Here is a 20,535-nt window from a genome sequence, read left to right as displayed (position 1 = left end):
GTTGAGTGTAATAGTTTCTACAGTGCTAGTGGACAGTGGATGTTAGCTAGCTGCTTAGCTAGCTGCTGGGCAGATACGTTAGGACGACGAAATACGATAATTATGCAATTGTCGTTGATACAAAGACGGCTATGTAGCTAGCTAAGAAGAAATTGCTAAGATTAGACAGATCAAACCGTTGTACTATAACGAAATGTAATGAAAAGTTATACTACCTGCGGACCGAAGTGTAGATGCGACCGCTCGCTCCAACCGGAACCGGACTCAGGGTAGAGGTATGGCTCTGTCTGCTTTACATATCTGTTGACTCAGGGTATGGCTCTGTCTGCTTTACATATCTGCTGACCCAGGGTAGAGGTATGGCTCTGCCTGCTCTACATATCTGCTGACTCAGGGTATAGGTATGGCTCTCTGCTTTACATATCTGTTGACTCAGGGTAGAGGTATGGCTCTGCCTGCTTTACATATCTGTTGACTCAGGGTAGAGGTATGGCTCTGTCTGCTTTACATATCTGTTGACTCAGGGTATGGCTCTGTCTGCTTTACATATCTGCTGACTCAGGGTAGAGGTATGGCTCTGCCTGCTCTACATATCTGCTGACTCAGGGTAGAGGTATGGCTCTGCCTGCTTTACATATCTGTTGACTCAGGGTAGAGGTATGGCTCTGCCTGCTTTACATATCTGTTGACACAGGGTAGAGGTATGGCTCTGTCTGCTTTACATATCTGTTGACTCAGGGTAGAGGTATGGCTCTGCCTGCTTTACATATCTGTTGACTCAGGGTAGAGGTATGGCTCTGCCTGCTTTACATATCTGTTGACACAGGGTAGAGGTATGGCTCTGTCTGCTTTACATATCTGTTGACTCGGGGTAGAGGTATGGCTCTGCCTGCTTTACATATCTGTTGACTTAGGGTAGAGGTATGGCTCTGCCTGCTTTACATATCTGTTGACACAGGGTAGAGGTATGGCTCTGCCTGCTTTACATATCTGTTGACACAGGGTAGAGGTATGGCTCTGAGTCACATAATAAGTTTGGGTAGGGCCCTGGGGACAGCCTTTTGGGTAGGGCCTGGGGACAGCCTTTTAGGTGGAGTCCTGGGGTCTCCTTTTGGGTAGGGCCCTAGGGTCTCCTTTTGGGTAGGGCCCTCTGGTCTCCTTTTGGGTAGGGCCCTGGGGTCTCCTTTTAGGTGGAGTCCTGGGGTCTCCTTTTGGCTAGGGCCCTAGGGTCTCCTTTTGGGTAGGGCCCTCTGGTCTCCTTTTGGGTAGGGCCCTGGGGTCTCCTTTTGGCTAGGGCCCTGGGGTCTCCTTTTGGCTAGGGCCCTGGGGTCTCCTTTTGGGTAGAGTCCTGGGGTCTCCTTTTGGGTAGGGCCCTGGGGTCTCCTTTTGGGTAGGGCCCTGGGGTCTCCTTTTGGCTAGGGCCCTGGGGTCTCCTTTTGGGTAGGGCCCTGGGGTCTCCTTTTGGCTAGGGCCCTGGGGTCTCCTTTTGGCTAGGGCCCTGGGGTCTCCTTTTGGGTAGGGCCCTGGTGGATGGTAATGGAGCAGGGTTCTTCCAAATCCTCTCCTCATCCCCCTCAGCTTCACTGATTGGAAGAGACTTGACAGGTGAAATGAATATGGTGGCAGATCATCATTAAGGTGGCCTTCACCTGGGCACTTCTGTCAGATCAGTAGTGAAGGAGAAGACATCATTATTTAGAGATTTGACAAAGATCCTGTCTTCTTCACAGATTAGTCCTAGTATATTCTGGTGTTTGACACAGATCCTGTGTTGTTCACAGATTAGTCCTAGTCTATTCTGGTGTTTGACACAGATCCTGTGTTGTTCACAGATTAGTCCTAGTCTATTCTGCTGTTTGACACAGATCCTGTGTTGTTCACAGATTAGTCCTAGTCTATTCTGCTGTTTGACACAGATCCTGTGTTGTTCACAGATTAGTCCTAGTCTATTCTGCTGTTTGACACAGATCCTGCGTTGTTCACAGATTAGTCCTCCTCTATTCTACTGTTTCAAACCTTCTATCTGTATGATCCTAGTGGGCACGTGATCATCACACCATGTGACCGTCTCCATTGAAAGAAAAGGTATTGATTTAATTATATTGCCCCCCCCCCTCCCCTCCTCTCTTCTCCTCCCGCGACATTTTGTCTCGTTCCTAAGCAGTTTCCACTTTCCAGGAATGCCGCAGTTGTCACGAAGAGGAAGAGGCTGTTATTGTTAACGGTTGGAACCGAACCGAACAGAACGGACGTGATTCAGATGAGGAACCGGGGCGATCCTCCGCAGCACAATATCCGTTAGATTGACGGAATAATGAGTTAGATACAGAATGTAAAATGCGACCGTTATTACCGTGAGACAGGTACGTGACTGATGATTATTTTAACAGTTACCCGGGTAGACTTGGCAGAACGTATCGACATCATGAACATTTCAGACCAAGCTGATAATCATTAGGCCGAGTTCAATTAGGAAGATTCAGAATGGGTTTATAATTTTGCCTAAACGTTGTCCTTGATTACATGAATGTGTCCATCACATTATTCTTTATTTTATGTTTCACCTTTATTTAACCAGGTAGGCTAGTTGAGAACACCTTTATTTAACCAGGTAGGCTAGTTGAGAACACCTTTATTTAACCAGGTAGGCTAGTTGAGAACACCTTTATTTAACCAGGTAGGCCAGTTGAGAACACCTTTATTTAACCAGGTAGGCTAGTTGAGAACACCTTTATTTAACCAGGTAGGCTAGTTGAGAACACCTTTATTTAACCAGGTAGGCCAGTTGAGAACACCTTTATTTAACCAGGTAGGCCAGTTGAGAACACCTTTATTTAACCAGGTAGGCCAGTTGAGAACACCTTTATTTAACCAGGTAGGCCAGTTGAGAACAAGTTCTCATTTACAACTGCGACCTGGCCAAGATAAAGCAAAGCAGTTCGACACATACAACAACACATAGTTACACATGGAATAAAACGAACATACAGTCAATAATACAGTAGAAAAAGACTATATGCAGTATGTGCAAATGAGGTAGGATAGGGGAGGTAAAGGCAAAAAAAAGGCCATGGTGGCGAAGTAACTACAATATAGCAAGTGAAACACTGGAATGGTAGGATGTGCAGAAGATTAATGTTTAAGTAATGGGATGTGTTGAGTCAGTGTGCGTCCGTCTGTGCCAGAGCGAGTGAGAAGTAATATCTCAATGCCATAGATGTTATTCAAATTCAACGGGCATCAATAATATAAACCTTTGAAATATATCAGCTGTAGCTTTTGTCTCCGGTCACAGAACATTCGCGCAACGTTTGCGCTACAAAACACACCGGTGTATGTCTGGTTGTTTGGAAAGGGCTTGCTGCATGTCGTTTTTATTTTGTCGTGTATTGTCCTGTAAGTCTATGGTTTTGTCAGGTTGTATGTTGATAGGCTATTATTCTGAAACGGAATGTCACGAGACATGTTATCCTGTCCCGCCTGCTGTATGGAGGCTGCTGCTCGCGCTGTCAGGGAACAGCAGAACTCATGTAGGCCAGATGAACAATATATTTAAATCTACCTGCTGCTAATGGTGCCGTTGGTGGTATGGAGTAGATCAATCATGGTACTCTGTCCATCTACCTGCTGCTAATAGTGGTATGTAGTAGATCAGTCATGATACTCTGTCCATCTACCTGCTGCTAATGGTGCTGTTGGTGGTATGGAGTAGATCAGTCATGGCACTCTGTCCATCTACCTGCTGCTAATAGTGGTATGTAGTAGATCAGTCATGATACTCTGTCCATCTACCTGCTGCTAATGGTGGTATGGAGTAGATCAGTCATGGTACTCTGTCCATCTACCTGACACAGGTCTATTGTGGTGTTGTGGTGTTGACACTGGTCTGTCATGGTGTTGTGGTGTTGACACTGGTCTGTTGTGGTGTTGTGGTGTTGACACTGGTCTGTTGTGGTGTTGACACTGGTCTGTCGTGGTGTTGTGGTGTTGACACTGGTCTGTCGTGGTGTTGTGGTGTTGACACTGGTCTGTCGTGGTGTTGTGGTGTTGACACTGGTCTGTCATGGTGTTGTGGTGTTGACACTGGTCTGTCGTGGTGTTGTGGTGTTGACACTGGTCTGTCATTGTGGTGTTGACGCGGGTCTGTCATGGTGTTGACACTGGTCTGTCATGGTGTTGTGGTGTTGACACTGGTCTGTCATAGTGTTGTGGTGTTGACACTGGTCTGTCATGGTGTTGACACTGGTCTGTCATGGTGTTGTGGTGATGACACTGGTCTGTCGTGGTGTTGTGGTGTTGACACTGGTCTGTCATTGTGGTGTTGTGGTGTTGACACTGGTCTGTCATGGTGGTGTTGACACTGGTCTGTCGTGGTGTTGACACTGGTCTGTCATGGTGGTGTGGTGTTTACACTGGTCTGTCATTGTGGTGTTGACACTGGTCTGTTGTGGTGTTGACACTGGTCTGTCATGGTGGTGTGGTGTTTACACTGGTCTGTCATTGTGGTGTTGACACTGGTCTTTCATTGTGGTGTTGACACTGGTCCGTTGTGGTGTTGACACTGGTCTGTCATGGTGTTGTGGTGATGACACTAGTCTGTCATTGTGGTGTTGACACTGGTCCGTTGTGATGTTGACACTGGTCTGTTGTGGTGTTGACACTGGTCTGTCGTGGTGTTGACACTGGTCTGTCGTGGTGGTGTTGACACTGGTCTGTTGTGGTGTTTACACTGGTCTGTCATTGTGGTGTTGACACTGGTCCGTTGTGGTGATGACACTGGTCTGTCGTGGTGTTGTGGTGTTGACACTGGTCTGTCGTGGTGGTGTTGACACTGGTCTGTCGTGGTGTTGTGGTGTTGACACTGGTCTGTCGTGGTGGTGTTGACACTGGTCTGTCATTGTGGTGTTGACACTGGTCTGTCGTGGTGTTGACACTGGTCTGTCGTGGTGTTGACACTGGTCTGTCGTGGTGTTGACACTGGTCTGTCGTGGTGTTGACACTGGTCTGTCATGGTGTTGTGTTGATACGGTGTTGTGTTGTCCTCTCTCCAGCCCAGAAACACTGTAAACTGTATATCTTTCAGCAGAAGCAGCTGGCTGGTTGAGGTTCAGGCATCTCTCATCAGGCTGTGTGTGGATGTCAGGGCTGACTCAGGCGATGGTTGCCAAGGGAATAGAGGGTATGAAGGTAGAGAGAGGAGAGCCACTACAGTAAACATGAGATGTGTGATAAGCACAAAGCTGCTGCTGTCCTCTGGGTCTGGGCTGGCTATAACCTACCTCAACCTTTACACATACAGTGGGGCAAAAAAGTATGTAGTCAGCCACCAATTGTGCAAGTTCTCCCACTTAAAAAGACGAGAGGCCTGTAATTTTCATCATAGGTACACTTCAACAATGACAGACAAAATGAGAAAAAAAATCTTGAAAATCACATTGTAGGATTTTTAATGAATTTATTTGCCAATTATGGTGGAAAATTCGTATTTGGTCAATAACAAAAGTGTATCTCAATACTTGTTATATACCCTTTGTTGGCAATGACAGGGGTCAAATGTTTTCTGTAAGTCTTCACAAGGTTCACACACTGTTGCTGGTATTTTGGCCCATTCCTCCATGCAGATCTCCTCTAGAGCAGTGATGTTTTGGGGCTGTTGCTGGGCAACACGGACTTTCAACTCCCTCCAAAGATTTTCTGTGGGGTTGAGATCTGGAGACTGGCTAGGCCACTCCAGGATCTTGAAATGCTTCCTACGAAGCCACTCCTTTGTTGCCCGGGCGGTGTGTTTAGGATCATTGTCATGCTGAAAGACCCAGCCACGTTTCATCTTCAATGCCCTTGCTGATGGAGGGAGGTTTTCACTCAAAATCTCACGATACATGGCCCCATTCATTCTTTCTTTACACGGATCAGTCGTCCTGGTCCCTTTGCAGAAAAACAGCCCCAAAGCATGATGTTTCCACCCCCATGCTTCACAGTAGGTATGGTGTTCTTTGGATGCAACTCAGCATTCTTTGTCCTCCAAACACGACGAGTTGAGTTTTTACCAAAGAGTTCTATTTTGGTTTCATCTGACCATATGACATTCTCCCAATCTTCTTCTGGATCATCCAAATGCTCTCTAGCAAACTTCAGACGGGCCTGGACATGTACTGGCTTAAGCAGGGGACACGTCTGGCACTGCAGGATTTGAGTCCCTGGCGGCGTAGTGTGTTACTGATGGTAGGCTTTGTTATTTTGGTCCCAGCTCTCTGCAGGTCATTCACTAGGTCCCCCCGTGTGGTTCTGGGATTTTTGCTCACCGTTCTTGTGATCATTTTGACCCCACGGGGTGAGATCTTGCGTGGAGCCCCAGATCGAGGGAGATTATCAGTGGTCTTGTATGTCTTCCATTTCCTAATAATTGCTCACACAGTTGATTTCTTCAAACCAAGCTGCTTACCTATTGCAGATTCAGGCTTCCCAGCCTGGTGCAGGTCTACAATTTTGTTTCTGGTGTCCTTTGACAGCTCTTTGGTCTTGGCCATAGTGGAGTTTGGAGTGTGACTGTTTGAGGTTGTGGATAGGTGTCTTTTATACTAATAACAAGTTCAAACAGGTGCCATTAATACAGGTAACGAGTGGAGGACAGAGGAGCCTCTTAAAGAAGAAGTTACAGGTCTGTGAGAGCCAGAAATCTTGCTTGTTTGTAGGTGACCAAATACTTATTTTCCACCATAATTTGCAAATAAATTCATTAAAAATCCTACAATGTGATTTAGTCTGTCATAGTTGAAGTGTACCTATGATGAAAATATCAGGCCTTCTCTCAACTTTTTAAGTGGGAGAACTTGCACAATTGGTGGCTGACTAAATATTTTTTTTGCCCCACTGTAAACCTGTCCCCTGGGTCTGGGCTGGCTATAACCTACCTCAACCTCCACACATAAACCTGTCCCCTGGGTCTGGGCTGGCTATAACCTACCTCAACCTCAACACATAAACCTGTCCCCTGGGTCTGGGCTGGCTATAACCTACCTCAACCTCCACACATAAACCTGTCCCCTGGGTCTGGGCTGGCTATAACCTACCTCAACCTCAACACATAAACCTGTCCCCTGGGTCTGGGCTGGCTATAACCTACCTCAACACATAAACCTGTCATCTGGGCTGGCTATAACCTACCTCAGCCTCCACACATAATCCCCTCCCCTAGATTACCTCAGCCTCCACACATAATCCCCTCCCCTAGATTACCTCAGCCTCCCCTAGATTACCTCAGCCTCCACACATAAACCCCTCCCCTAGATTACCTCAGCCTCCACACATAATCCCCTCCCCTAGATTACCTCAGCCTCCACACATAATCCCCTCCCCTAGATTACCTCAGCCTCCCCTAGATTACCTCAGCCTCCACACATAATCCCCTCCCCTAGATTACCTCAGCCTCCACACATAATCCCCTCCCCTAGATTACCTCAGCCTCCACACATAATCCCCTCCCCTAGATTACCTCAGCCTCTACACATAATCCCCTCCCCTAGATTACCTCAGCCTCCACACATAATCCCCTCAACCTCCACACATAATCCCCTCCCCTAGATTACCTCAGCCTCCACACATAATCCCCTCCCCTAGATTACCTCAGCCTCCACACATAATCCCCTCCCCTAGATTACCTCAGCCTCCACACATAATCCCCTCCCCTAGATTACCTCAGCCTCCACACATAATCCCCTCCCCTAGATTACCTCAGCCTCCACACATAATCCCCTCCCCTAGATTACCTCAGCCTCCACACATAATCCCCTCCCCTAGATTACCTCAGTCTCCACACATAATCCCCTCCCCTAGATTACCTCAGCCTCCACACATAACCCCCTCCCCTAGATTACCTCAGCCTCCACACATAACCCCCTCCCCTAGATTACCTCAGCCTCCACACATAATCCCCTCCCCTAGATTACCTCAGCCTCCACACATAATCCCCTCCCCTAGATTACCTCAGCCTCCACACATAACCCCTCCCCTAGATTACCTCAGCCTCCACACATAATCCCCTCCCCTAGATTACCTCAGCCTCCACACATAATCCCCTCCCCTAGATTACCTCAGCCTCCACACATAATCCCCTCCCCTAGATTACCTCAGCCTCCCCTAGATTACCTCAGCCTCCCCTAGATTACCTCAGCCTCCACACATAACCCCCTCCCCTAGATTACCTCAGCCTCCACACATAATCCCTCCCCTAGATTACCTCAGCCTCCACACATAATCCCCTCCCCTAGATTACCTCAGCCTCCACACATAATCCCCTCCCCTAGATTACCTCAGCCTCCACACATAATCCCCTCCCCTAGATTACCTCAACCTCCCCTAGATTACCTCAACCTCCACACATAATCCCCTCCCCCTAGATTACCTCAGCCTCCACACATAATCCCCTCCCCTAGATTACCTCAGCCTCCACACATAATCCCCTCCCCTAGATTACCTCAGCCTCCACACATAATCCCCTCCCCTAGATTACCTCAGCCTCCACACATAATCCCCTCCCCTAGATTACCTCAGCCTCCACACATAATCCCCTCCCCTAGATTACCTCAGCCTCCACACATAATCCCCTCCCCTAGATTACCTCAGCCTCCACACATAATCCCCTCCCCTAGATTACCTCAGCCTCCACACATAATCCCCTCCCCTAGATTACCTCAGCCTCCACACATAATCCCCTCCCCTAGATTACCTCAGCCTCCACACATAATCCCCTCCCCTAGATTACCTCAGCCTCCACACATAACCCCCTCCCCTAGATTACCTCAGCCTCCACACATAATCCCCTCCCCTAGATTACCTCAGCCTCCACACATAATCCCCTCCCCTAGATTACCTCAGGCTCCACACATAATCCCCTCCCCTAGATTACCTCAGGCTCCACACATAATCCCCTCCCCTAGATTACCTCAGCCTCCACACATAATCCCCTCCCCTAGATTACCTCAGCCTCCACACATAATCCCCTCCCCTAGATTACCTCAGCCTCCACACATAATCCCCTCCCCTAGATTACCTCAGCCTCCACACATAATCCCCTCCCATAGATTACCTCAGCCTCCACACATAATCCCCTCCCCTAGATTACCTCAACCTCCACACATAATCCCCTCCCCTAGATTACCTCAACCTCCACACATAATCCCCTCCCCTAGATTACCTCAACCTCCCCTAGATTACCTCAACCTCCACACATAATCCCCTCCCCTAGATTACCTCAGCCTCCACACATAATCCCCTCCCCTAGATTACCTCAGCCTCCACACATAATCCCCTCCCCTAGATTACCTCAGCCTCCACACATAATCCCCTCCCCTAGATTACCTCAGCCTCCACACATAACCCCCTCCCCTAGATTACCTCAGCCAGCTCCACACATAATCCCCTCCCCTAGATTACCTCAGCCTCCACACATAATCCCCTCCCCTAGATTACCTCAGCCTCCACACATAATCCCCTCCCCTAGATTACCTCAGCCTCCACACATAACCCCCTCCCCTAGATTACCTCAACCTCCACACATAATCCCCTCCCCTAGATTACCTCAGTCTCCACACATAATCCCCTCCCCTAGATTACCTCAGCCTCCACACATAATCCCCTCCCCTAGATTACCACAACCTCCACACATAATCCCCTCCCCTAGATTACCTCAGCCTTCACACATAATCCCCTCCCCTAGATTACCTCAACCTCCACACATAATCCCCTCCCCTAGATTACCTCAACCTCCACACATAATCCCCTCCCCTAGATTACCTCAACCTCCACACATAACCCCTCCCCTAGATTACCTCAGCCTCCACACATAATCCCCTCCCCTAGATTACCTCAGCCTTCACACATAATCCCCTCCCCTAGATTACCTCAGCCTCCACACATAACCCCTCCCCTAGATTACCTCAGCCTCCACACATAATCCCCTCCCCTAGATTACCTCAGCCTCCACACATAATCCCCTCCCCTAGATTACCTCAGCCTCCACACATAATCCCCTCCCCTAGATTACCTCAGCCTCCACACATAACCCCCTCCCCTAGATTACCTCAGCCTCCACACATAATCCCCTCCCCTAGATTACCTCAGCCTCCACACATAATCCCCTCCCCTAGATTACCTCAGTCTCCACACATAATCCCCTCCCCTAGATTACCTCAGCCTCTACACATAATCCCCTCCCCTAGATTACCTCAGCCTCCACACATAATCCCCTCCCCTAGATTACCTCAGCCTCCACACATAATCCCCTCCCCTAGATTACCTCAGCCTCCACACATAACCCCCTCCCCTAGATTACCTCAACCTCCACACATAACCCCTCCCCTAGATTACCTCAGCCTCCACACATAATCCCCTCCCCTAGATTACCTCAACCTCCACACATAATCCCCTCCCCTAGATTACCTCAACCTCCCCTAGATTACCTCAACCTCCACACATAATCCCCTCCCCTAGATTACCTCAGCCTCCACACATAATCCCCTCCCCTAGATTACCTCAACCTCCCCTAGATTACCTCAACCTCCACACATAATCCCCTCCCCTAGATTACCTCAACCTCCACACATAATCCCCTCCCCTAGATTACCTCAGCCTCCACAGACCCTTAATGATTATCCCTAGAGAGACTCAGGACCCCACATGCTCCTGCTTATTGCCTCTGTGTAACCTGCTGTCCCCTGGGGTGGTTTGGCTCACCTTTGTCCCTTGGAGTGACTAATGAATAGGTTTATCTCTTCAGCAGTTACTGCTCCTCAGGGCAGGTCGTCGATATTCTACTGGGACGATATAAACCATTAACAGGAGGCTGTGGTTGTTTAAAACATCCCCTCAACACAGGTCCTCTATCACCCCCTCAACACAGGTCCTCTATCACCCATTAAGCCACCCCCTCAACACAGGTCCTCTATCACCCCCTCAACACAGGGCCTCTATCACCCATTAAGCCACCCCCTCAACACAGGTCCTCTATCACCCCCTCAACACAGGGCCTCTATCACCCATTAAGCCACCCCATCAACACAGGTCCTCTATCACCCCCTCAACACAGGTCCTCTATCACCCCCTCAACACAGGGCCTCTATCACCCATTAAGCCACCCCTCAACACAGGTCCTCTATCACCCATTAAGCCACCCCCTCAACACAGGTCCTCTATCACCCATTAAACCACCCCCTCAACACAGGTCCTCTATCACCCCCTCAACACAGGTCCTCTATCACCCATTAAACCACCCCCTCAACACAGGTCCTCTATCACCCCCTCAACACAGGGCCTCTATCACCCATTAAGCCACCCCTCAACACAGGTCCTCTATCACCCATTAAGCCACCCCCTCAACACAGGTCCTCTATCACCCATTAAGCCACCCCCTCAACACAGGTCCTCTATCACCCATTAAGCCATCCCCTCAACACAGGTCCTCTATCACCCATTAAGCCATCCCCTCAACACAGGTCCTCTATCACCCCCTCAACACAGGTCCTCTATCACCCATTAAGCCACCCCCTCAACACAGGTCCTCTATCACCCATTAAGCCACCCCCTCAACACAGGTCCTCTATCACCCCCTCAACACAGGTCCTCTATCACCCATTAAGCCATCCCCTCAACACAGGTCCTCTATCACCCATTAAGCCATCCCCTCAACACAGGTCCTCTATCACCCCCTCAACACAGGTCCTCTATCACCCATTAAGCCACCCCCTCAACACAGGTCCTCTATCACCCCCTCAACACAGGTCCTCTATCACCCATTAAGCCATCCCTCAACACAGGTCCTCTATCACCCATTAAGCCACCCCCTCAACACAGTTCTTCTATCACCCATTAAGCCATTAAGCCACCCCCTCAACACAGGTCCTCTATCACCCATTAAGCCACCCCTCAACACAGGTCCTCTATCACCCATTAAGCCACCCCCTCAACACAGTTCCTCTATCACCCATTAAGCCACCCCCTCAACACAGGTCCTCTATCACCCCCTCAACACAGGTCCTCTATCACCCATTAAGCCATCCCCTCAACACAGGTCCTCTATCACCCCCTCAACACAGGTCCTCTATCACCCATTAAGCCACCCCCTCAACACAGGTCCTCTATCACCCATTAAGCCATCCCCTCAACACAGGTCCTCTATCACCCATTAAGCCACCCCTCAACACAGGTCCTCTATCACCCATTAAGCCACCCCTCAACACAGGTCCTCTATCACCCATTAAGCCACCCCCTCAACACAGGTCCTCTATCACCCATTAAGCCACCCCCTCAACACAGTTCCTCTATCACCCATTAAGCCATCCCCTCAACACAGTTCCTCTATCACCCATTAAGCCATCCCCTCAACACAGGGCCTCTATCACCCATTAAGCCACCCCCTCAACACAGTTCCTCTATCACCCATTAAGCCATCCCCTCAACACAGGACCTCTATCACCCATTAAGCCACCCCCTCAACACAGGTCCTCTATCACCCATTAAGCCACCCCCTCAACACAGTTCTTCTATCACCCATTAAGCCATTAAGCCACCCCCTCAACACAGGTCCTCTATCACCCATTAAGCCATCCCCTCAACACAGTTCCTCTATCACCCATTAAGCCATTAAGCCACCCCCTCAACACAGGTCCTCTATCACCCATTAAGCCATTAAGCCACCCCCTCAACACAGTTCTTCTATCACCCATTAAGCCATTAAGCCACCCCCTCAACACAGTTCCTCTATCACCCATTAAGCCATTAAGCCACCCCCTCAACACAGTTCTTCTATCACCCATTAAGCCATTAAGCCACCCCTCAACACAGGTCCTCTATCACCCATTAAGCCACCCCCTCAACACAGTTCCTCTATCACCCATTAAGCCATCCCCTCAACACAGGGCCTCTATCACCCATTAAGCCACCCCCTCAACACAGGTCCTCTATCACCCATTAAGCCATTAAGCCACCCCCTCAACACAGTTCTTCTATCACCCATTAAGCCATTAAGCCACCCCCTCAACACAGTTCTTCTATCACCCATTAAGCCATTAAGCCACCCCCTCAACACAGGTCCTCTATCACCCATTAAGCCACCCCCTCAACACAGTTCCTCTATCACCCATTAAGCCATCCCCTCAACACAGGGCCTCTATCACCCATTAAGCCACCCCCTCAACACAGGTCCTCTATCACCCATTAAGCCACCCCCTCAACACAGTTCTTCTATCACCCATTAAGCCATTAAGCCACCCCCTCAACACAGGTCCTCTATCACCCATTAAGCCATCCCCTCAACACAGGGCCTCTATCACCCATTAAGCCACCCCCTCAACACAGTTCTTCTATCACCCATTAAGCCACCCCCTCAACACAGGTCCTCTATCACCCATTAAGCCACCCCCTCAACACAGGTCCTCTATCACCCATTAAGCCACCCCCTCAACACAGGTCCTCTATCACCCCCTCAACACAGTTCCTCTATCACCCATTAAGCCACCCCCTCAACACAGGTCCTCTATCACCCATTAAGCCACCCCCTCAACACAGATCCTCTATCACCCATTAAGCCACCCCCTCAACACAGGTCCTCTATCACCCCCTCAACACAGGTCCTCTATCACCCATTAAGCCACCCCCTCAACACAGTTCTTCTATCACCCATTAAGCCACCCCCTCAACACAGTTCCTCTATCACCCATTAAGCCACCCCCTCAACACAGGTCCTCTATCACCCATTAAGCCACCCCCTCAACACAGGTCCTCTATCACCCATTAAGCCACCCCCTCAACACAGTTCCTCTATCACCCATTAAGCCACCCCCTCAACACAGGTCCTCTATCACCCATTAAGCCACCCCCTCAACACAGGTCCTCTATCACCCATTAAGCCACCCCCTCAACACAGGTCCTCTATCACCCCCTCAACACAGGTCCTCTATCACCCATTAAGCCACCCCTCAACACAGGTCCTCTATCACCCATTAAGCCACCCCCTCAACACAGGTCCTCTATCACCCATTAAGCCACCCCCTCAACACAGGTCCTCTATCACCCATTAAGCCACCCCTCAACACAGGTCCTCTATCACCCATTAAGCCACCCCTCAACACAGGTCCTCTATCACCCATTAAGCCACCCCTCAACACAGGTCCTCTATCACCCATTAAGCCACCCCTCAACACAGGTCCTCTATCACCCATTAAACCATCCCCTCAACACAGGTCCTCTATCACCCATTAAGCCACCCCTCAACACAGGTCCTCTATCACCCATTAAGCCACCCCTCAACACAGGTCCTCTATCACCCATTAAGCCACCCCTCAACACAGGTCCTCTATCACCCATTAAGCCACCCCTCAACACAGGTCCTCTATCACCCATTAAGCCACCCCTCAACACAGGTCCTCTATCACCCATTAAGCCACCCCTCAACACAGGTCCTCTATCACCCATTAAGCCACCCCTCAACACAGGTCCTCTATCACCCATTAAGCCACCCCTCAACACAGGTCCTCTATCACCCATTAAACCATTAAGCCACTCCCTCAACACAGGTCCTCTATCACCCATTAAACCATTAAGCCACTCCCTCAACACAGGTCCTCTATCACCCATTAAGCCACCCCCTCAACACAGGTCCTCTATCACCCATTAAGCCACCCCCTCAACACAGTTCTTCTATCACCCATTAAGCCACCCCTCAACACAGGTCCTCTATCACCCATTAAACCATCCCCTCAACACAGGTCCTCTATCACCCATTAAGCCACCCCTCAACACAGGTCCTCTATCACCCATTAAGCCACCCCCTCAACACAGGTCCTCTATCACCCCCTCAACACAGGTCCTCTATCACCCATTAAGCCACCCCTCAACACAGTTCTTCTATCACCCATTAAGCCACCCCCTCAACACAGGTCCTCTATCACCCATTAAGCCACCCCCTCAACACAGGTCCTCTATCACCCATTAAGCCACCCCCTCAACACAGGTCCTCTATCACCCATTATGCCACCCCCTCAACACAGGTCCTCTATCACCCATTAAGCCACCCCCTCAACACAGGTCCTCTATCACCCATTAAGCCATCCCCTCAACACAGGTCCTCTATCACCCATTAAACCATTAAGCCACTCCCTCAACACAGGTCCTCTATCACCCATTAAACCATTAAGCCACTCCCTCAACACAGGTCCTCTATCACCCATTAAGCCACCCCCTCAACACAGGTCCTCTATCACCCATTAAGCCACCCCCTCAACACAGTTCTTCTATCACCCATTAAGCCATCCCCTCAACACAGGTCCTCTATCACCCATTAAGCCACCCCCTCAACACAGGTCCTCTATCACCCCCTCAACACAGTTCCTCTATCACCCATTAAGCCACCCCTCAACACAGGTCCTCTATCACCCATTAAGCCACCCCCTCAACACAGGTCCTCTATCACCCATTAAGCCACCCCTCAACACAGGTCCTCTATCACCCATTAAACCACCCCCTCAACACAGGTCCTCTATCACCCCCTCAACACAGGTCCTCTATCACCCATTAAGCCACCCCCTCAACACAGGTCCTCTATCACCCCCTCAACACAGGTCCTCTATCACCCATTAAGCCACCCCCTCAACACAGGTCCTCTATCACCCCCTCAACACAGGTCCTCTATCACCCATTAAGCCACCCCCTCAACACAGGTCCTCTATCACCCCCTCAACACAGGTCCTCTATCACCCCCTCAACACAGGTCCTCTATCACCCATTAAGCCACCCCCTCAACACAGGTCCTCTATCACCCCCTCAACACAGGTCCTCTATCACCCATTAAGCCACCCCTCAACACAGGTCCTCTATCACCCCCTCAACACAGGTCCTCTATCACCCATTAAGCCACCCCCTCAACACAGGTCCTCTATCACCCATTAAGCCACCCCCTCAACACAGGTCCTCTATCACCCCCTCAACACAGGTCCTCTATCACCCATTAAGCCACCCCTCAACACAGGTCCTCTATCACCCATTAAGCCACCCCCTCAACACAGGTCCTCTATCACCCATTAAGCCACCCCCTCAACACAGGTCCTCTATCACCCCCTCAACACAGGTCCTCTATCACCCATTAAGCCACCCCCTCAACACAGTTCTTCTATCACCCATTAAGCCACCCCCTCAACACAGTTCTTCTATCACCCATTAAGCCACCCCCTCAACACAGTTCTTCTATCACCCATTAAGCCACCCCCTCAACACAGGTCCTCTATCACCCCCTCAACACAGGTCCTCTATCACCCATTAAGCCACCCCCTCAACACAGGTCCTCTATCACCCATTAAGCCACCCCCTCAACACAGGTCCTCTATCACCCCCTCAACACAGTTCCTCTATCACCCATTAAGCCACCCCTCAACACAGTTCCTCTATCACCCATTAAGCCACCCCTCAACACAGTTCCTCTATCACCCATTAAGCCACCCCCTCAACACAGGTCCTCTATCACCCATTAAGCCACCCCCTCAACACAGGTCCTCTATCACCCATTAAGCCACCCCCTCAACACAGGTCCTCTATCACCCATTAAGCCACCCCTCAACACAGGTCCTCTATCACCCATTAAGCCACCCCTCAACACAGGTCCCTTATCACCCATTAAGCCACCCCCTCAACACAGTTCTTCTATCACCCATTAAACCATTAAGCCACCCCCTCAACACAGGGCCTCTATCACCCATTAAGCCATCCCCTCAACACAGGTCCTCTATCACCCCCTCAACACAGGTTCCTCCTTCAGGGACTATGTTCCTCCTCACCATTATGAAATATAAGGAGCTGGCCTTGCTGATTCAGTTTCCTCTGGGTACAAACACATGTTGATCTTTCCAAGGAGAGAGAGAGACACACACACACACACACACACACACACACACACACACACACACACACACACACACACACACACACACACACACACACACACACACACACACACACACACACACACACAAAGCATCTCACAGTTATGCTCAGATCAGTTCAGGACTGATCTCTCCTCAGGACTGATCTCTCCTCAGGACTGATCTCTCCTCAGGACTGATGTCTCCTCAGGTTAGAATAGGACTGATCTCTCCTCAGGTTAGAATAGGACTGATCTCTCCTCAGGACTGATCTCTCCTCAGGTTAGAATAGGACTGATCTCTCCTCTGGACTGATCTCTCCTCAGGTTAGAATAGGACTGATCTCTCCTCAGGACTGATCTCTCCTCAGGTTAGAATAGGACTGATCTCTCCTCAGGTTAGAATAGGACTGATCTCTCCTCGGGTTTGAATAGGACTGATCTCTCCTCAGGTTAGAATAGGACTGATCTCTCCTCAGGACTGATCTCTCCTCAGGTTAGAATAGAACTGATCTCTCCTCGGGACTGATCTCTCCTCAGGTTAGAATAGGACTGATCTCTCCTCAGGACTGATCTCTCCTCAGGTTAGAATAGGACTGATCTCTCCTCAGGTCTGATCTCTCCTCAGGTTAGGATAGGACTGATCTCTCCTCAGGTCTGATCTCTCCTCAGGTTAGGATAGGACTGATCTCTCCTCAGGTCTGATCTCTCCTCAGGTTAGAATAGGACTGATCTTTCCTCAGGTTAGAATAGGACTGATCTCTCCTCAGGACTGATATCTCCTCAGGTTGGAATAGGACTGATCTCTCCTCAGGACTGATCTCTCCTCAGGTTAGAATAGGACTGATCTCTCCTCAGGACTGATATCTCCTCAGGTTGGAATAGGACTGATCTCTCCTCAGGACTGATCTCTCCTCAGGTTAGAATAGGACTGATCTCTCCTCAGGACTGATCTCTCCTCAGGTTAGAATAGGACTGATCTCTCCTCAGGTTAGAATAGAACTGATCTCTCCTCAGGTTAGAATAGGACTGATCTCTCCTCAGGATGGATCTCTCCTCAGGTTAGAATAGGACTGATCTCTCCTCAGGACTGATCTCTCCTCAGGTTAGAATAGGACTGATCTCTCCTCAGGTTAGAATAGGACTGATCTCTCCTCTGGTTAGAATAGGACTGATCTCTCCCCAGGACTGATCTCTCCTCAGGTTAGAATAGGATTGATCTCTCTTCACAGCTGATCTCTCCTCAGGACTGATCTTTCCTCTGGTTAGAATAGGACTGATCTCTCCTCAGGACTGATCTCTCATCAGGTTAGAATAGGACTGATCTCTCCTCAGGTCTGATCTCTCCTCAGGTTAGAATAGGACTGATCTCTCCTCAGGATAGAATAGGACTGATCTCTCCTCAGGTTAGAATAGGACTGGTCTCTCCTCAGAACTGATCTCTCCTCAGAACTGATCTCTCCTCGGGTTAGAATAGGACTGATATCTCCTCAGGACTGATCTCTCCTCAGGTTAGAATAGGACTGATCTCTCCTCAGGTTAGAATAGGACTGATCTCTCCTCTCAGGTTAGGATAGGACTGATCTCTCCTCAGGTTAGAATAGGACTGATCTCTCCTCAGGACTGATCTCTCCTCAGGTTAGAATAGGACTGATCTCTCCTCTGGACTGATCTCTCCTCAGGTTAGAATAGGACTGATCTCTCCTCAGGACTGATATCTCCTCAGGTTGGAATAGGACTGATCTCTCCTCAGGACTGATCTCTCCTCAGGTTAGAATAGGACTGATCTCTCCTCAGGTCTGATCTCTCCTCGGGTTAGAATAGGACTGATCTTTCCTCAGGTTAGAATAGGACTGATCTCTCCTCAGGACTGATATCTCCTCAGGTTGGAATAGGACTGATCTCTCCTCAGGTCTGATCTCTCCTCAGGTTAGGATAGGACTGATCTCTCCTCAGGACTGATATCTCCTCAGGTTGGAATAGGACTGATCTCTCCTCAGGACTGATCTCTCCTCAGGTTAGAATAGGACTGATCTCTCCTCAGGACTGATCTCTCCTCAGGTTAGAATAGGACTGATCTCTCCTCAGGTTAGAATAGAACTGATCTCTCCTCAGGTTAGAATAGGACTGATCTCTCCTCAGGATGGATCTCTCCTCAGGTTAGAATAGGACTGATCTCTCCTCAGGACTGATCTCTCCTCAGGTTAGAATAGGACTGATCTCTCCTCAGGTTAGAATAGGACTGATCTCTCCTCTGGTTAGAATAGGACTGATCTCTCCCCAGGACTGATCTCTCCTCAGGTTAGAATAGGATTGATCTCTCTTCACAGCTGATCTCTCCTCAGGACTGATCTTTCCTCTGGTTAGAATAGGACTGATCTCTCTTCAGGACTGATCTCTCATCAGGTTAGAATAGGACTGATCTCTCCTCAGGTCTGATCTCTCCTCAGGTTAGAATAGGACTGATCTCTCCTCTGGACTGATCTCTCCTCAGGTTAGAATAGGACTGATCTCTCCTCAGGACTGATATCTCCTCAGGTTGGAATAGGACTGATCTCTCCTCAGGACTGATCTCTCCTCAGGTTAGAATAGGACTGATCTCTCCTCAGGACTGATCTCTCCTCAGGTTAGAATAGGACTGATCTCTCCTCAGGTTAGAATAGAACTGATCTCTCCTCAGGTTAGAATAGGACTGATCTCTCCTCAGGATGGATCTCTCCTCAGGTTAGAATAGGACTGATCTCTCCTCAGGACTGATCTCTCCTCAGGTTAGAATAGGACTGATCTCTCCTCAGGTTAGAATAGGACTGATCTCTCCTCTGGTTAGAATAGGACTGATCTCTCCCCAGGACTGATCTCTCCTCAGGTTAGAATAGGATTGATCTCTCTTCACAGCTGATCTCTCCTCAGGACTGATCTTTCCTCTGGTTAGAATAGGACTGATCTCTCCTCAGGACTGATCTCTCATCAGGTTAGAATAGGACTGATCTCTCCTCAGGTCTGATCTCTCCTCAGGTTAGAATAGGACTGATCTCTCCTCAGGATAGAATAGGACTGATCTCTCCTCAGGTTAGAATAGGACTGGTCTCTCCTCAGAACTGATCTCTCCTCAGAACTGATCTCTCCTCGGGTTAGAATAGGACTGATATCTCCTCAGGACTGATCTCTCCTCAGGTTAGAATAGGACTGATCTCTCCTCAGGTTAGAATAGGACTGATCTCTCCTCTCAGGTTAGGATAGGACTGATCTCTCCTCAGGTTAGAATAGGACTGATCTCTCCTCAGGACTGATCTCTCCTCAGGTTAGAATAGGACTGATCTCTCCTCTGGACTGATCTCTCCTCAGGTTAGAATAGGACTGATCTCTCCTCAGGACTGATCTCTCCTCAGGTTAGAATAGGACTGATCTCTCCTCAGGTTAGAATAGGACTGATCTCTCCCCAGGACTGATCTCTCCTCGGGTTAGAATAGGACTGATCTCTCCTTGGGTTAGAATAGGACTGATCTCTCCTCAGGATTGATCTCTCCTCGGGTTAGAATAGGACTGATCTCTCCTCAGTACGGATCTCTCCTCAGGTTAGAATAGGACTGATCTCTCCTCTGGACTGATCTCTCCTCAGGTTAGAATAGGAC

The 20,535-nt window shown here is 49.4% G+C and overlaps 1 protein-coding gene across 1 annotated transcript in view; it reads left to right on the top strand.

The window, feature by feature from the left end:
- The first annotated feature begins 2,176 nt into the window (after positions 1–2,176).
- Positions 2,177–20,535, top strand: part of LOC135537295 (probable G-protein coupled receptor 19) — a 33,235-nt gene continuing 14,876 nt past the window's right edge. The window contains 1 exon segment of the mRNA XM_064963494.1: positions 2,177–2,363. The gene's annotated coding sequence lies outside the window, so the exon portion shown is untranslated.

This window comes from Oncorhynchus masou, unplaced genomic scaffold, assembly GCF_036934945.1.
Source record: "Oncorhynchus masou masou isolate Uvic2021 unplaced genomic scaffold, UVic_Omas_1.1 unplaced_scaffold_747, whole genome shotgun sequence".
NCBI lineage: Eukaryota > Metazoa > Chordata > Actinopteri > Salmoniformes > Salmonidae > Oncorhynchus > Oncorhynchus masou.
Note: the sequence above shows the minus strand (reverse complement) of the source record. Positions and strands in the feature narration are given on the sequence as shown.